The sequence below is a fragment of the Oncorhynchus mykiss genome, chromosome 9 (assembly GCF_057628025.1).
Source record: "Oncorhynchus mykiss isolate SJ-2025 chromosome 9, ASM5762802v1, whole genome shotgun sequence".
In the NCBI taxonomy this organism is placed as follows: Eukaryota; Metazoa; Chordata; class Actinopteri; order Salmoniformes; family Salmonidae; genus Oncorhynchus; species Oncorhynchus mykiss.
The window spans coordinates 22,785,511-22,803,485 of record NC_143030.1 but is presented as its reverse complement, the minus strand read 5'-3'; the positions used below and the strand labels follow the sequence as shown (position 1 = coordinate 22,803,485).

The 17,975-nt window shown below is 42.9% G+C and overlaps 1 pseudogene across 1 annotated transcript in view; it reads right to left on the bottom strand.

Moving 5' to 3' along the window:
* LOC110532966 (dedicator of cytokinesis protein 11-like) overlaps positions 1-17,975 on the bottom strand; it is a 92,084-nt pseudogene that overhangs the window by 20,930 nt on the left and 53,179 nt on the right. The window contains exons 39-41 of the transcript XR_016483550.1: positions 16,582-16,708; positions 13,234-13,443; positions 7,763-7,846 (exon numbers count right to left, since the gene is read on the bottom strand). The product of XR_016483550.1 is annotated as a dedicator of cytokinesis protein 11-like (transcript). The remainder of the gene's footprint in view (positions 1-7,762; positions 7,847-13,233; positions 13,444-16,581; positions 16,709-17,975) is intronic.

Below are 17,975 nucleotides of genomic sequence, written 5' to 3'. Positions count from 1 at the left end.
GTCTTGACTCGGTTTTGGACAATGAGGACTCGTAATTTCTTCCCGAGACCAGCGGAGTAAAAACCTCAGTTTAGTAAGGGGAGACTGGGGGGTGTTGTAACATATTTGGAATTTTTGTATATTATAAACCTGTTTGGGTTAGTTGTAATTTGTGGGTTGCGGACATGTTTTTTGGAACTCAGTCGAGGTATTAACTTAATGTTGAGAGTTAGACTATAATATATGCCATTTAGCAGATGCTTTTATCCAAAGAGACCTATAGTCATGCGTGCATACATTTTATGTAAGGGTGGTCCTGGGAATCAAACAAGCGCCATGCTCTACCAACTGAGCCACAAAGGACCACCAATTTAACGTAGAATAGTAGGATACAGAAGGTGAAATTTCAAAATGTGGTTGTTTTTCTGTTATGTCAGTCACGGGCAGTGTTCCAATACGCATACTTGTATTCTATCTAGAGCGTATAGCGAGAACAGAAGTCACCTGTCATTTTCAAGTGTGATTCCAAACATAAGAACGCGAAATGGCAAGTATGTACTAAGTTTTCCGGAAGTTCTATAAGCGAACTTGGGAGGTCTGGAAAACAAAGCATGCATGGGAGCATACTTTTTTGTTCCCTTCGTGGGGAGGCTATCTTATAACACCTTGCGAAGTAGTGAACATTCCCAAAACTGCTGAATTAATGGCGGACTTAAGTCCACGGTTGGGAGAGAATTTTCAGAGGAATAAGGAATAATTTTGTAAAGTTTAAGGATTATGTTTATTTATTCACCAAATTATGTTAAAATGTTTAACCAATTACTTTCATATGAATTTTTAATTCAAAAAGTTGAGAATGTTTGTCAGCCCACTAGCCAAGCTAAATTAGCTCATCGGACACTAGCTAGCAGGCGGTCTCGTCCTGGTTATCAGGATGTGAACTCTCAACTTTATTGGAATGAGAGGCAGGGGGAGGGGCTTGGTGTGTGTAAACCATAAAGGAAGAGGCAAAGACAGAGATTTCGCTCTCACCAAAATATGTCCAATGGGCTTATTTTGCACCAAAGTTTGCCTCCTGCCTTTGGGACAATGAATCCCATTGTCAGGGTGGAGTCTTTATATATTATATACAGATATCTGGTGTAAATGGGAAGATGCACACATCTATATATATATATATGCACACATATATACATATATATATATATATATATATATATATATATATGAGTTCATAGACCCAATGCCAAGGTATTGGGACATCAAAGACCTGTTCCCAACTAACTTGAATTTTATACGGCATTGCCTTGTGTCGTTAAGTGAAACGGATTCATTTTTCGATGTATACTAATACTTTTAAGCCATTTATGATTTTGAATGGGTGGCAGACAGAATCATTATTTAATTTCTTCTATAGGTAATTGTCTCTTCCAATTTTGTGGCAGAGCCGCGATGAGTTGGTTATCATTTTGCATTGAGCATTAGACCTCCATACACTGTTGTTAGTTGCTTGCTAACCCACTATTCCCCGGTAGGTCATCATTGTAAATAAGAATTTGTCCTTAAGTGACTTTCCTAGTTAAAGGTTAAATATTATTTAAAATAAAAAAATACTTAAACAAAGATCCATTTTTTCTGATATCTCCAGACTAGGAACTTTGTCAGAGCTAACACCTGCATTTCCCCATAGGCCTGCGAATACAGCTATAGAGAGCATCTTGGAGCTGAACAAGTTCAGATATATATGCAATCATTCATGACTTACTTCTTTGGTGCCTTTAAAGACTCGATGGGAAAGGGATTTGGGGGAGGAACTTGTGGAAGACACCTGGGAAGCTGTGCTGCACAGGGTGCACTCGTCCTCTTTTAGCACTAGACACAGCCTCATTCAATTCAAGGTGGTTCACCGTATCCACTGGTCAGGGGGCCAAACTTGGAAGAATATTCTCTGATTTTGATCCTACCTGTGTCAGATGTAAAATGGAACCAGCTGGAACCAGTTGCATATGTTTTGAGGCTGTCATAAACTGTCAGGTTTCTGGGAATTAATATTTAAATGTTTCTGTGATATACAGTGGGGCAAAAAAGTATTTAGTCAGCCACCAATTGTGCAAGATCTCCCACTTAAAAAGATGAGAGACGCCTGTAATTTTCATCATAGGTACACTTAACTATGACAGACAAAATGAGGAAAAAAAATCCAGAAAATCACATTGTAGGATTTTTTATATATTTATTTGCAAATTATGGTGGAAAATAAGTATTTGGTCAATAACAAAAGTTTCTCAATACTTTGTTATATACCCTTTGTTGGCAATGACAGAGGTCAAACATTTTCTGTAAGTCTTCACAAGGTTTTCACACACTGTTGCTGGTATTTTGGCCCATTCCTCCATGCAGATCTCCTCTAGAGCAGTGATGTTTTGGGGCTGTTGCTGGGCAACACGGACGTTCAACTCCCTCCAAAGATTTTCTATGGGGTTGAGATCTGGAGACTGGCTAGGCCACTCCAGGACCTTGAAATGCTTCTTACGAAGCCACTCCTTCGTTGCCCGGGCGATGTGTTTGGGATCATTGTCATGCAGAAACACCCAGCCACGTTTAATTTTCAAGGCCCTGCTGATGGAAGGAGGTTTTCACTCAAAATCTCACGATACATGGCCCCATTCATTCTTTCCTTTACACGGATCAGTCGTCCTGGTCCCTTTGCAGAAAAACAGCCCCAAAGCATGATGTTTCCACCCCCATGCTTCACAGTAGGTATGGTGTTCTTTGGATGCAACTCAGCATTCTTTGTCCTCCAAACACGACGAGTTGAGTTTTTACCAAAAAGTTATATTTTTGTTTCATCTAACCATACAGTGCCTTGCGAAAGTATTCGGCCCCCTTGAACTTTGCGACCTTTTGCCACATTTCAGGCTTCAAACATAAAGATATAAAACTGTATTTTTTTGTGAAGAATCAACAACAAGTGGGACACAATCATGAAGTGGAACGACATTTATTGGATATTTCAAACTTTTTTAACAAATCAAAAACTGAAAAGTTGGGCGAGCAAAATTATTCAGCCCCCTTAAGTTAATACTTTGTAGCGCCACCTTTTGCTGCGATTACAGCTGTAAGTTGCTTGGGGTATGTCTCTATCAGTTTTGCACATCGAGAGACTGACATTTTTTCCCATTCCTCCTTGCAAAACAGCTCAAGCTCAGTGAGGTTGGATGGAGAGCATTTGTGAACAGCAGTTTTCAGTTCTTTCCACAGATTCTCGATTGGATTCAGGTCTGGACTTTGACTTGGCCATTCTAACACCTGGATATGTTTATTTTTGAACCATTCCATTGTAGATTTTGCTTTATGTTTTGTATCATTGTCTTGTTGGAAGACAAATCTCCATCCCAGTCTCAGGTCTTTTGCAGACTCCATCAGGTTTTCTTCCAGAATGGTCCTGTATTTGGCTCCATCCATCTTCCCATCAATTTTAACCATCTTCCCTGTCCCCGATGAAGTAAAGCAGGCCCAAACCATGATGCTGCCACCACCATGTTTGACAGTGGGGATGGTGTGTTCAGGGTGATGAGCTGTGTTGCTTTTACGCCAAACATAACGTTTTGCAATGTTGCCAAAAAGTTCAATTTTGGTTTCATCTGACCAGAGCACCTTCTTCCACATGTTTGGTGTGTCTCCCAGGTGGCTTGTGGCAAACTTTAAACAACACTTTTTATGGATATCTTTAAGAAATGGCTTTCTTGCCACTCTTCCATAAAGGCGAGATTTGTGCAATATACGACTGATTGTTGTCCTATGGACAGAGTCTCCCATCTCTGCAGTTCATCCAGAGTGATCATGGGCCTCTTGGCTGCATCTCTGATCAGTCTTCTCCTTGTATGAGCTGAAAGTTTAGAAGGATGGCCAGGTCTTGGTAGATTTGCAGTGGTCTGATAGTCCTTCCATTTCAACATTATCGCTTGCACAGTGCTCTTTGGGATGTTTAAAGCTTGGGAAATCTTTTTGTATCCAAATCCGGCTTTAAACTTCTTCACAACAGTATCTCGGACCTGCCTGGTGTGTTCCTTGTTCTTCATGATGCTCTCTGCGCTTTTGACGGACCTCTGAGACTATCACAGTGCAGGTGCATTTATACGGAGACTTGATTACACACAGGTGGATTGTATTTATCATCATTAGTCATTTAGGTCAACATTGGATCATTCAGAGATCCTCACTGAACTTCTGGAGAGAGTTTGCTGCACTGAAAGTAAAGGGGCTGAATAATTTTGCACGCCCAACTTTTCAGTTTTTGATTTGTTAAAAAAGTTTGAAATATCCAATAAATGTCGTTCCACTTCATGGTTGTGTCCCACTTGTTGTTGATTCTTCACAAAAAAATACAGTTTTATATCTTTATGTTTGAAGCCTGAAATGTGGCAAAAGGTCGCAAAGTTCAAGGGGGCCGAATACTTTCGCAAGGCACTGTATGACATTCTCCCAATCTTCTTCTGGATCATCCAAATGCTCTCTAGCAAACTTCAGACGGGCCTGGACATGTACTGGCTTTAGCAGGGGGACAAGTCTGGCACTGCAGGATTTGAATTCCTGGCGGCGTAGTGTGTTACTGATGGTAGGCTTTGTTACTTTGGTCCCAGCTCTCTGCAGGTCATTCACTAGGTCCCCCCGTGTGGTTCTGGGATTTTTGCTCACCGTTCTTGTGATCATTTTGACACCACGGGGTGAGATCTTGCGTGGAGCCCCAGATCGAGGGAGATTATCAGTGGTCTTGTATGTCTTCCATTTCCTAATAATTGCTCGCACAGTTGATTTCTTCAAACCAAGCTGCTTATCTATAGCAGATTCAGTCTTCCCAGCCTGGTGCAGGTCTACAATTTTGTTTCTGGTGTCCTTTGACAGCTCTTTGGTCTTGGCCATAGTGGAGTTTGGAGTGTGACTGTTTGAGGTTGTGGACATGTGTCTTTTATACTGATAACAAGTTCAAACAGGTGCCATTAATACAGGTAACGAGTGGAGGACAGAGGAGCCTCTTAAAGAAGAAGTTACAGGTCTGTGAGAGCCAGAAATCTTGCTTGTTTGTAGGTGACCAAATACTTATTTTCCACCGTAATTTGTAAATAAATTCATTAAAATCCTACAATGTGATTTTCTGGATTTTTTTTCTTCTCATTTTGTCTGTCATAGTTGAAGTGTACCTATGATGAAAATTACAGGCCTCTCATCTTTTTAAGTGGATGAACTTGCACAATTGGTGGCTGACTAAATACTTTTTTGCCCCACTGTATATGACACTGTTATAGATCCGTCTCCCCTTACAGCCCTTTTTGGAGTACTGCCCTGTCAAGAATCCAGTCGGACACTGTTGCTTATACAACTCTTTTAGCTAGACGGCTAATACTACAGATCTGGAAGATGGCAGCTCCCCCATCTTATAAATATTGGGTGAGAGATGTTTAATGCTCTCTGAAACTAGAAAAAATTCAATTCACGGGAGAACCCCAAATTGTTTAATGAGGCTTGGGCTCCATTCCGGTCTTACTTCAAACAGTCCATTCTCTGATGGCACTCCTATTAAAACCAAAATACGTCTGTATTTGACCCCCCTGTGACTTAAGGGTTGGATGAGCTTTTCTTTGTGTTTTGTCTGGGGGGGCATTAAGGTTGATGTGCTTATTGATTGTGACCTGCAGATGCCTTGTTCATCTTGCCCGGGCAGAGACTGAAGTGTGAGCTTGTTTCTCCCAGTTATTTTTATTTTACATTTTGTTCACGCCTACATGAAATTATTATTTTAATTTAAAGCATTGTAAAGTTTTTATTTTTGGTCCAGTGGATGGTCGGTCTGTGGCCGTGACTGTTTGTGAGTGGTTGCATTTCTCCACCCCTATCCCTTGACTGTTTACAGCAACAATGGTGAGGTGTTTGCTCTGTCCCTGTACTATAGATTGCCCTCTAACCTTTGTAGCCTTCTGCCTGGTGTGTTTAACTTGTCTAAAGTATGGCATCTTTAAAGCAGTTTTTTTTTAAATGTATTATTTGTATTTTTTCTAGTTGAGTATATTATTTATATTGCTTTGTGTTGTCTGTCTGGTCTGTCTGGTCTGGTCTGTCTGTCTGTGTAAAACTTAATAAACAGAGTTAAAAAAAACAAAGATCAATTTTTAATCCACCAAAAATGTACGATTTTTAATCTGCAAAAAAGCAAAGAGCTCCCTCTTAAACAAAGGATGGGCATCTCTTAGTACCTTGCTAGAAAAATTAGATACATATATATATATATATATATATATATATATATATATATATATATATATATTTAGATACAATTTCGGTAAAATGGACAGTCAGTGGTGCAACGTGGCGTTGGTGGATGGAACGAGACATGATGTCCCAGATGTTCTCAATTGGATTCAGGTCTGGGGAACGGGCGGGCCAGTCCATAGCATCAATGCCTTCCTCTTGCAGGAACTGCTGACACACTCCAGCCACATGAGGTCTAGCATTGTCTTGCATTAGGAGGAACCCAGGGCCAACCGCACCAGCATATGGTCTCACAAGGGGTCTGAGGATCTCATCTCGGTACCTAATGGCAGTCAGGCTACCTCTGGCGAGCACATGGAGGGCTGTGCGGCCCCCCAAAGAAATGCCACCCCACACCATGACTGACCCACCGCCAAACCGGTCATGCTGGAGGATGTTGCAGGCAGCAGAACGTTCTCCACGGCGTCTCCAGACTGTCACATGTACTCAGTGTGAACCTGCTTTCATCTGTGAAGAGCACAGGGCGCCAGTGGCGAATTTGCCAATCTTGGTGTTCTCTGGCAAATGCCAAACGTCCTGCACGGTGTTGGGCTGTAAACACAACCCCCACCTGTGGACATCGGGCCCTCATACCACCCTCACGGAGTCTGTTTCTGACCGTTTGAGCAGACACATGCACATTTGTGGCCTGTTGGAGGTCATTTTGCAGGGCTCTGGCAGTGCTCCTCCTTGCACAAAGGCGGAGGTAGCGGTCCTGCTGCTGGGTTGTTGCCCTCCTACGGCCTCCTCCACGTCTCCTGATGTACTGGCCTGTCTCCTGGTAGCGCCTCCATGCTCTGGACACTACACTGACAGACACAGCAAACCTTCTTGCCACAGCTCGCATTGATGTGCCATCCTGGATGAGCTGCACTACCTGAGCTACTTGTGTGGGTTGTAGACTCCGTCTCATGCCACCCCTAGAGTGAAAGCACCGACAGCATTCAAAAGTGACCAAAACAACAGCCAGGAATCATAGGAACTGAGAAGTGGTCTGTGGTCACCATCTCTCCTTTATTGGGGGTGTCTTGCTAATTGCCTATAATTTCCACCTGTTGTCTATTCCATTTGCACAACAGCATGTGAAATTTATTCTCAATCAGTGTTGCTTCCTAAGTGGACAGTTTGATTTCACAGAAGTGTGATTGACTTGGAGTTACATTGTGTTGTTTAAGTGTTCCCTTTTTTTGAGCAGTGTATAAAGCATCCTGGCTGGACAAAATAAAGACCTTACAGTAAGATAATACAGTCTGGTGCCACGGCTTTAGTCCATTGTGGGGTAAACCGAATGCCAGTGTGCTGTTCTATAAAAAAAATATATATGATAAAGTTCTAACAATAAATGTAATACTTCTTCTAACAATAATGTAAAACGATAATGCGGGGTGCCAATAATGTAAAGGTAAAAATAAATGTAACAATACTTCAAAGTACTGTAAGTGATGGTGAATGAATAAATGGGGAAAGACGGTCTTACTTTTCCTGTGGAGATATTCTGCCACCAGTGCAGCAATGTGGATGTAACACATAGCAAGCAGCATGTGGATGTAACACATAGCAGCTGCCTGTGGATGTAACACATAGCAAGCAGCCTGTGGGAAAACAACACAGTATTGGTCAATGCTGGGAGGGTTAGCAAACACTCAACCACCACAGTCAAAACCCATACAGTATGTGTATTGTGCATGTGTGCATGCCACACACACACACAAACACACGCACACGTTTTGTTTTTCTATCTTCGTGGGGACTTAAGTGATTCGCTGGAAAAGGAAAGAGGTTTTGAGGAAAGAAATCAGGGTGCCTTGTGAGGATCAGGCGACGAGTGGCTAATCTGCCATTGCCTGCCACCCTGCTAGCTAATGTTCAATCGCTGGAAAAAGAAATGGGACAAACTGAAAGCATGTATATCCTACCAACAGGACATTAAAAACTGTAATATCTTATGTTTCAGAGTCGTGGCTGAAAGACGACATTATGAACATACAACTGGCGGGTTATAGACTCTATCGGCAGGACAGAACAGCAGCCTCTGGTAAGACACAGGGCAGGGTCCTATGCATATTTGTAAACAATAGCTGGTGCATAATATCTTAGGAAGTCCCAAGGTTTTGCTCTGAGGTAGAGTATCTTATGATAAGCCTAATTTCTATCAGTATGTTAAACGTGCAACCAGAGGAAAAACAATTCTAGACCACCTTTACTACACACACATAGAAGCTCTCCCTCGCCCTCCATTTGGCAAATCTGACCAATAACTCTATCCTCCTGATTCCTGCTTACAAGCAAAAATTTAAGTAGGAAGCACCGGTGACTCGGTCTATAAAAAAAGTGGTCAGATGAAGCAGATGCTAAGCTACAGGACTGTTTTGCCAACACAGACTGGAATATGTTCCGGTATTCTTCCGATGGCAGTGAGGAGTACAACACATCAGTCACTGGCTTTATCAATAAGTGCATTGAGGACGTCGTCCCCACAGTGACAGTATGTACATACCCAAACCAGAAGCCATGATTCCAGGTAACATTCGCTCTAACCTAAAGGTTAGAGCTGCCGCTTTCAAGAAGCGGGACTCTAACCCAAAAGCTTATAAGAAATCCTGCAAAGTCCTCCGACAAACCATCAAAAAGGCAAAGCGTCAATACAGGACTAAGATCGAATTGTACACCGGCTCCGAGGCTCGTCGGGTGTGGCAGGGCTTGCAAATTATTACAGACTACAAAGGGAAGCACAGCTGAGAGCAGCCCAGTGACACGAGCCTACCAGACGAGCTAAATAACTTCTACACTAGCTTCGAGGCAAGTAACACTGAAACATGCATGAGAGCATCAGCTGTTCCAGACGACTGTGTGATCACGCTCTCCGCAGCCGATGTGAGTAAGACCTTTAAACAGGTCAACAGTCACAAGGCCGCAGGGCCGGATGGATTACCAGGACGTGTACCCCGAGCATGGACCTAGACTTGGCGCTCCGGTACCGCTTGCCGTGCGGTAGCAGAGAGAACAGTCTATGACTAGTGTGTGTGTGTTCCCTCCAAGACTGACGGTTATTTGGGAGAATTCCTGTTTACTCCAACCCCCTTTCTCCCAGTGTTTCCGACATTCCTCCCTGACTAATCAGTTTCCCAGGGTTGCCTGGCCCGAACATGACAACATGTAAGAGGAGTTGGCTGGAGCACACACAGATCTGGACCTGGCTACCTTCCCAGGCCATTTGAATACATATCTCTAAAAAGGTCAGTAGCTGGAAGTCTCGGTTACACATATTTACATACGGTATGGTATTAGATTCCTCTATAGCAGGGCTCTCCAACACAGGGCTTTCCTAAAGAACTACCCTCCTGTAGGTTTTCACTCCATCCCCAGTTGTAACTTAAATGATTCTGCTTATCAACCAACTAATTATTAGAATCAGGTGAGTTAGATTAGGGTTGGAGTGAAAACCTACAGGACGGTAGGTCTCCAGGAACATTGTTGGAGAGCCCTGAACTAGAGAGTGTGTTCAGAACTGTACACATTTCCATAAATGTCAAGATTCCTCTTCAGTGCATGCTCAGAACTGAACATATTTACATACATATCAGATTCCTCTACAGTGCAAGTTCAGAACTGTACACATTTCCAGATATAGAAGATTACTTTATAGCGCAACTTTCACATCTAGATCACTGGGAAAACATATTGGTTTGTGTCCAAAAAGGCACCCTATTCCCTATATAGTGCACTAACTTTGACCCTGGTCTGACATCTGGGAAGCAGGCATTAAAGAAAATATACAAAAAAAGAGTTTTGCGTGAGGTCACAATGAAGTTCTAGGACTAAGAACTATAAGTCTGTGTTTACAGTTACTGTTTAGTTGACAGTGTATGAGGAAGCCCAGACCAACTCTGGCTGTTTCTGAAATGGCACCCTACTCCCTATGGGCTCCGGTCAAAAGTTGTACACTCTATAGGGAATAAGGTACCCACTTGATACACAGCCTGTGTGTTTAAGCAGTGTATTAAGAAGCCCAGACCAATTACATGACCCCAGACAGACGGACAGAGACAGACATGAAAGAATGCCGCAGCAACGGATAGCTGCTGTTTTACAGGCTCCTGACCTATTTTTTTTCATGCTGATCTTAATTTTTTTTGTACATAATGTTTCCACCATTGTATCCTATGACCAAAAATAACTAACTTCGATTTGGATGAAGATCTTTACCTCAACAAGTCAGAGGCGTAGCACATACTGTACTGCTCACACCGGACCCTGAGGCGCCATTAGAGAGGGCGATGTGCGGGCACCCTGATGAAACTACGTCGGTGACTGTAAACCGCCTGTACCATCTATTTTATTGGTAAACGTACAATCACTGGAGAACAAACTGGACGAGCTCTGTTCGAGACTAAGGGACCCTGAAGAACTGTAATATTAAATGTTTCTCAGAGTCATGGCTGAACAAGTACAAGGTTTTTCTATGCATTGACAGAACAGCAGCGTCAGATAAGCTCAAGGGGGAGGTGTGTGTCTCTTTGTTAACAACAGCTGGTGCGCAATCTCTAATATTCAGGAAGTCTCTAGGTTCTTCTCGCGTGAGTTAGAATACCTCATGATAAGTTGCCATCACATACCGATGCTGGCAGTAAGACCGCACTCAACGAGCTGCATAGGATCATAAGCCAACAAGAAAATGCTCATCCAAACATGGAGCTCTTAGTGGCCGGTGATTTTAATGCAGGAAAACTGAAATTCATATTACCCAATTTCTACTAGCATGTCAACTAAAAGGTGGAAAAAAATCTTACTCCAAACACAGAAAAACCATACAAAGCTCTCTCTCGTCCTCCATTTCGCAGATTTGACCATAACTCTATACACCTGATTCCTGCTGGCAAGGAAAAACTCAAACAGGAAGTACCAGTGACGCGCTCACAACGGAAGTGGTCCGATGAAGCAGATGCTACTCTACAGGACTTTCACTAGCAGACTGGAATATGCTCTGGGATTCATCCGATGGCATTAAGTAGTTAACCACATCAGTCACGGGCTTCATTAATAAGTGCATCGACGACGTCATCCCCACAGTGCATTCGGGAAAGTATTCAGACCATTTCCCTTTTTCCACATTCTGGTACTTACAGCCTTCTTATGAAATGGATGAAATAACAATCTACACACAATACCCGATAATGACAAAGCAAAAACAGGTTTTTAGAATTTTTGCCAATTTATAAAAGATTTACATAAATGTACGTATTCAGGCCCTTTGCTATGAGACTTGAAAATTAGCTCAGGTGCATCCTGTTTCCATTAGTCATCCTTGAGATGTTTCTACAATTTGATTGGAGTCTACCTGTGGTAAATTCAATTGATTGGACATGATTTTGAAAGGCACACACCTGTCTATATATGGTCCTGCAGTTGACAGTGCACATCAGAGCAAAAACCAAGCCATGAGGATGAAGGAATTGTCCGTAGAGCTCCGAGACAGGATTGTGTCGAGGCACAGATCTGGGGAAGGGTAGAAGACATTTCTGCAGCAGTTGAAGGTCCCCAAGAACACAGTGGCCTCCATCATTCTTAAATGGAAGAAATATTTTACCACCAAGACTCTTCCTAGAACTGGCCGTCCGGCAAAACTGAGCAATCAGGTGAGAAGGGCCTTGGTCAGGGAGGTGAGCAAGAAGCTGATGGTCACTCTGACAGAGCTCCAGAGTTCCTCTTAGGAGAATCTTCCAAAAGGACAACCATCTCTGCAGCACTCCAATCAGGCATTTATGGTAGAGTGGCCAGATGGAAGCCACTCCTCAGTAAAAGGCACATGACAGCCTGCGTGGAGTTTGCCAAAAGGCACCTAAAGGACTTTGATACCATGAGGAAACAATATGTTCTGGTCTGATGAAACCAAGATTGAACTTATTGGCCTGAATGCCAAGCATCACGTCTGGCACCATGCTGGTTAAGTGTGCCTTGAATTATAAATAAATCCCTGACAGCATCACCAGCAAAGCACTCCCACACCATCCCACCTCCTCCTCCATGCTTAACAGTGGGAACCACACATGCGGAGATCATCCGTTCACCTACTCTGCGTCTCACAAAGACACAGCGGTTGGAACCAAAAATCTCAAATTTGGACTCATCAGACCAAAGGACAGATTTCCACCGGTCTAATGGCCACTTCTCATGTTTCTTGTCCCAAGCAAGCCTCTTCTTCATATTGATGTCCTTTAGTAGAGGTTTCTTTGCAGCAATTCGACCATGAAGGCCTGATTCACACAGTCTCCTCTGAACAGTTGATGTTGAAATGTGTCTGCTACTTGAACTCGGTGAAGCATTTACTTGGTCTGCAATCTGAGGTGCAGTTAACTCTAATGAAATGATCCTCTAATGAAATTATAACGCTGGGTCTTCCTTTCCTGTGGCGGTCCTCATGAGAGCCAGTTACATCATAGTGCTTGATGGTTTTTGCGACTTGAAATGTTCCAGATTGACTGACCTTCATGTCTTATAGTAATGATGGACTGTCGTTTCTCTTTGCTTATTTGAGCTGTTCATGCCATAATATGGACTTGGTCTTTTACCAAATAAGGCTAACTTCTGTATACCACTCCTACCTTGTCGCAACACAACTGATTGGCTGAAATGCATTAAGAAGGAAATAAATTCTACAAATTAACATTTAACAAGGCACACAGTTTAACTGAAATGCATTCCATTTGACTACCTCATGAAGCTGGCTGAGAGAATGCCAAGAGTGTGCAAAGCTGTCATCAAGGCAAAGGGTGGTTGCTTTGAAGAATCTCAAAATTAATTTTTATTTATTGAACACTCTTCTATTTACTACAGGATTTGATGTGTTCACTATTATTCTACAATGTAGAAAATAGTAAAAAACAAGAAAAAACATTGAATGAGTAGGTGTGTCAAAACTTTTGACTGGTACTGTACATGTTTCTGTACATAATTGACTGTACCTCAGAGGTCTGGGTGCCCAGGCCATGCTATCCAGCCAGGTGCGTCGCAGCTCGGGGCTGGAGGCGTAGGAGCAAGCCAGGCTGTACTGCAGGTCCAGCAGCATCTCTGGGGCCTTTTCATGCTCCCTCAGTTGGGCCGTGGCCATCAGCACCGTCCGGATACGCTTGGTCAGTCCCTTCACCTCCCCAGGAAACGCTGTCGACAACACACACACGAAGCACAGCACAGCCTGAGGGTTACTGGTAGCCATTCTGTACTAGGGAGTGTGCTAATTTATTAATCCTCAGATAAACATAACTGGAACAGCACAGACAGATGGTAATTTACAAAACATTAGCAGAACACATTTCCCATCCTTCACAGTGGATCTGCATCTGAGTAATATAGCAGGTACTCATATCTAGTAAGACTTAAGTGTATTCACATGCAAAGTCAGAAAGCATCCTGGTCATCTGCTCGACTCGACTGTGTTAGCCCAGTGAGCTAAAGCCTCGGCATTAGGCTAGCTCTGGGCGCTAACACGCGTCTTAACCACCTCAGACATATTTACATTTCAAGCGATTACAGAATGGTGCTCCATGATACTTTACACGCCTTATGAAAAAATCTCCCTTTCCAAGCCGCATATCCTACTCCAAGATAACAGTATGGTGAATATCTGACCGAGGAACAAACAACTGTATCACTCATTAAAAGAGCACAGCCAAGGCAGTATATACAGTGCATTCAGAAGGTACTCAGACCCTTTGACTTTTTCCACATTTTGTTAATTTACAGCCTTATACTAAAATGGATTACCCCATAATGACAAAGCGAGAACAATTTTTTGTCAATGTTCTACAAATGTATTAAAAATAAAAACAGAAAGTTTTCAGACCCTTTGCCATGACACTCAAAATTGAGCTCAGGTTCATCCTGTATCCATTGATCATCAGACGTTTCTACAACTTGATTGGAGTCCACCTGTGGTAAATTCAAATGGTTGGACATGATTTGGAAAGCCACACACCTGTCTATATATGGTCCCACAGTTGATGTGCATGTCAGTGCAAAATCCAAGCCATGAGTCAAAGGAATTGTCTGTAGAGCACCAAGACAGGATTGTGTCGAGGCACAGATCTGGGAAAGGGTACAAAAATATTTCTGCAGCATTGAAGGTCCTCAAGAACATAGTGGCCTGCATCATTCTTAAATGGAAGAAGTTTGGAACTGCCAAGACTCATCTGAGAGCTGGCTGCCCGGCCAAACTGAGCAATCAGGGAAGAAAGACCTTGGTCAGGGAGGTGACCAGGAACCAATGATCACTCTGACAGAGCTTCAGAGTTCCACTGTAGAGATGGGAGAACCTTCCAGAAGGAGAACCATCTCTGCAGCACTCACCCAACCAGGCCTTTATGGTAGAGAGGCCAGGTCGAAACCACTCCTCAGTAAAAGGCACATGACAGCCCGCTTGAAGTTTGCCAAAAGGCACCTAAAGGACTCTCAGACCATGAGAAACAAGATTCTCTGGTCTGATGAAACCAAGATTGAACTCTTTGGCCTGAAAGCCAAGGGTCATGTATGGAGGAAACCTGTCACCATCCCTACGGTGAAGCATGGTGGTGGATCCTTGATGAAAACCTGCTCCAGAGCGCTCAAGATCTCAGACTGGGTCGAAGGACAACGAAGGACAATGACCCTAAGCACACAGCCAAGACAAGGCAGAAGTGGCTTTGGGACAAGTCTCTGAATGTCCTTTTGTAGCCCAGCCAGAGCCCGGACTTGAACCCTTTTGAACATCTCTGGAGAGACCTGAAAATAGCTGTGCAGCGACGCTCACAAGCCAACCTGACAGAGCTTTAGAGGGTCTGCATAGAAGAATGGGAGAAACTCCCCAAATGTAACTTAACAAAATATGGAAAAAGTCAAGGGCTCTGAATACTTTCCGAATGCACTGCATGTCCCTTTGACACTCTTGTTGAACTCATTACAGCAGGACTGTTTCAAATCAAAGTATATTGGTCATGTCCACAGATTTCCAATGTTATCGCAGGTGCAGCAGAATTAGTGTTTCTATTGCAGTAATGATACCTAGCAATACAAATCAATACGCACATAATCCAAAAAGTCAAAAGAAAGAAATGAAGAAATATCAGAGCGAGTCCGGAATATAAATATATAATAATGGTGTCTATAGACATAGATAGTATATGAATAGAAAAGGTGTGTACAGCAGTAGTTATATAGATATAAAGTGGTTAAAACAGTATGTAAACATTATTAAAGTGACCAGTGTTCAACGACTATGTACTGTACATAGGGAAAAGCAGTCTCTAAGGTGCAGAACAGAGTACCAGGTGGTAGTCGGCTAGTAACAGTGGCTAACAGTGGCTAGTGGTGACTGTTTAACAATCTGATAGAAGCGGTTTGTCAGTCTCTCAGTTCCAGCTTTAATGCACCTGTACGGTCTTGCTCCTTCTAGATGGTAACGGGGTGAACAGGCTGTGGCTCGGGTGGCTGAGGACCTTGATTATCTTTTTGGCCTTCCTGTGACATCGGGTGTTGTAGATGTCCTGGAGGGCAGGCTGTGTGCCCCCGGTGATGCGTTGGGCTGACCACCTCTGGAGAGCCCTGCGGTTGTGGACGGTGCAATTGCTGTACCAGGCGGTGATACAGCCTGTCAGGATGCTCTCAATGGTGCATCTGTAGAAGTTTGTGAGGGTGTTAGGGGCCAAAACATATTTCTTCAGCCTCCTGAGGTTGAAGAGGTCCTGTTGCACCCTCTTCACCACACTTTCTGAGTGTCGGGACCATTTCAGGTCGTCAGTGATGTGCACGTCGTGAAACTTGAAGCTTTAGACCCTCTCCGCTGCGGCTCTGTCAATGTGAATGGGGGGCGTTCTCTGTCTGCTGTCTCCTGTAGTCCACAATCAGCTCCTTATTTTTGTTGAAGATGAGGGAGAGGTTATTTTCCTGGTACCACTCTGCCAGGACTCAGTGTTGGTAATCAGGACTTCCACTGTTGTCGTCAGCAAATTTGATGATTGAGTTGGAGACGTGCATGGCCACGCAGTCATGGGTGAACAGGGAGTACAGGACGGGGCTGAGCATGCACCTCTGTGGCGGAGGTGTTGTTGCCTACCTTCACCACTTGGGGTCGGCCGTTCAGTATGTCCAGGACGCAGTTGCACAAGGAGGGGTTCAGACCCCCTTTTTTCTAAGAATGGAGGGTTACCTTGGTTTTGTCGCTGTTGTCAAAGTTGTTGACGATGGAGACTCAAGACAGTGTTAGCCTTACAAGATAAAGCCTAGCAATTACGTAACCCTGGGAACTAATTCATAACCCCCTACAGCAAATATGCATTACCTTCATGGCTTTGTCGCTGTTGGCGAAGTTGTTGATGATGGAGAGGGACTCCTGGAAGCGGGAGCTACCGGTCAGCGCCACATCTGAGATCAGCTGGCTCACTGCGATGATGATCTACACCAGCCCACATGAAAAGAGATTACAGTTTACTATAGAATACTACAGTACTTTCTATTGAATTCTGTAGTAAACTGAAGTATACTGTAGAATACTATACTACACACGGTAGTATCCCTCGATCATGTGTAGTATACTGTAGGATATTATATTAAATACTACAGTATTATTCACAAAAAACAGTAGTAAACACTACAGTAATGTCTGCAAAAACACCACAGTCCACAAAAACTTTAGTATTTACTTTAGTTATAAAAGTGTAAAGTTGCATATACCCTGCCCATTCCCCTCTCACATATCCCAATTTGTGCCACACATTGTGCCAAATATTGTTTTTCCCTACAGGTTATAGAAAAGAGCAGAAGCTCCGAACTATCCATTCAGAACCCAGTCCTACCTACAGGTTATGGAAAATATTCTCTTTTCTCCAGTAGGTTTCCTCAAGGAGAAAGCCTCCACTTCAATGTCAATGATAATACAACAAAAAACTATAGTAAATACTATAGTCTGCAAAAAAACAACAGTAAATACTGTAGTATACTACAATCCGCAAAATCACTACATTAATTACTTTAGTATATAATACAGTTATTTTACCACAGTATACATACTATAGTTAAGTGTAAACGCTACAGTATACTACAGTAAAGTCTGCAGAAACACTACAGTGAATACTATAGTATTTATACCATTGTATACTAAAGTTTCGGAACGATAACAGTATCTCGTTAGTCTCATGGCAAGGAAACAACACACAAAGTGGACATAACTTCTTTAGGAAAACAGCCCTAGTATTGGAAACAAACATCATTATGTCGTCATCTAGAGTCACATGTATTTATTTTCCATGCTATAGCACACATTATTTTACATACATCAGGTTTTTAAAGGACCAAAGAGTTTGGTCTGCTTTGAGTTTTCATTTTTGCCATGGAAACAATATTGCGATACTGGTATGGTCACAGCCCTAGTATACTAGTATTTTTTTAAATGTGGGAGAAGGCAGAAAGCGAGATGAAGGGGGACCCGATGTTAACACAACACACCCCTGGCCTGGGGTGGTCCAGCACTCTAAGCTGCTGCTTCTGAATCACATGAAACTATGAAATCAAATCCGACCGATTGCACTTGCACTCTCTGTTTGCTCCTTCCTTTCCCACTGTCATGTCCAATAAAAATACAAAAAGGAGTGGGACTGTTCCAACCCTAAATACAATAACCACAAACACACACACACACACACAGCGCAGAGTTATGAGATGGA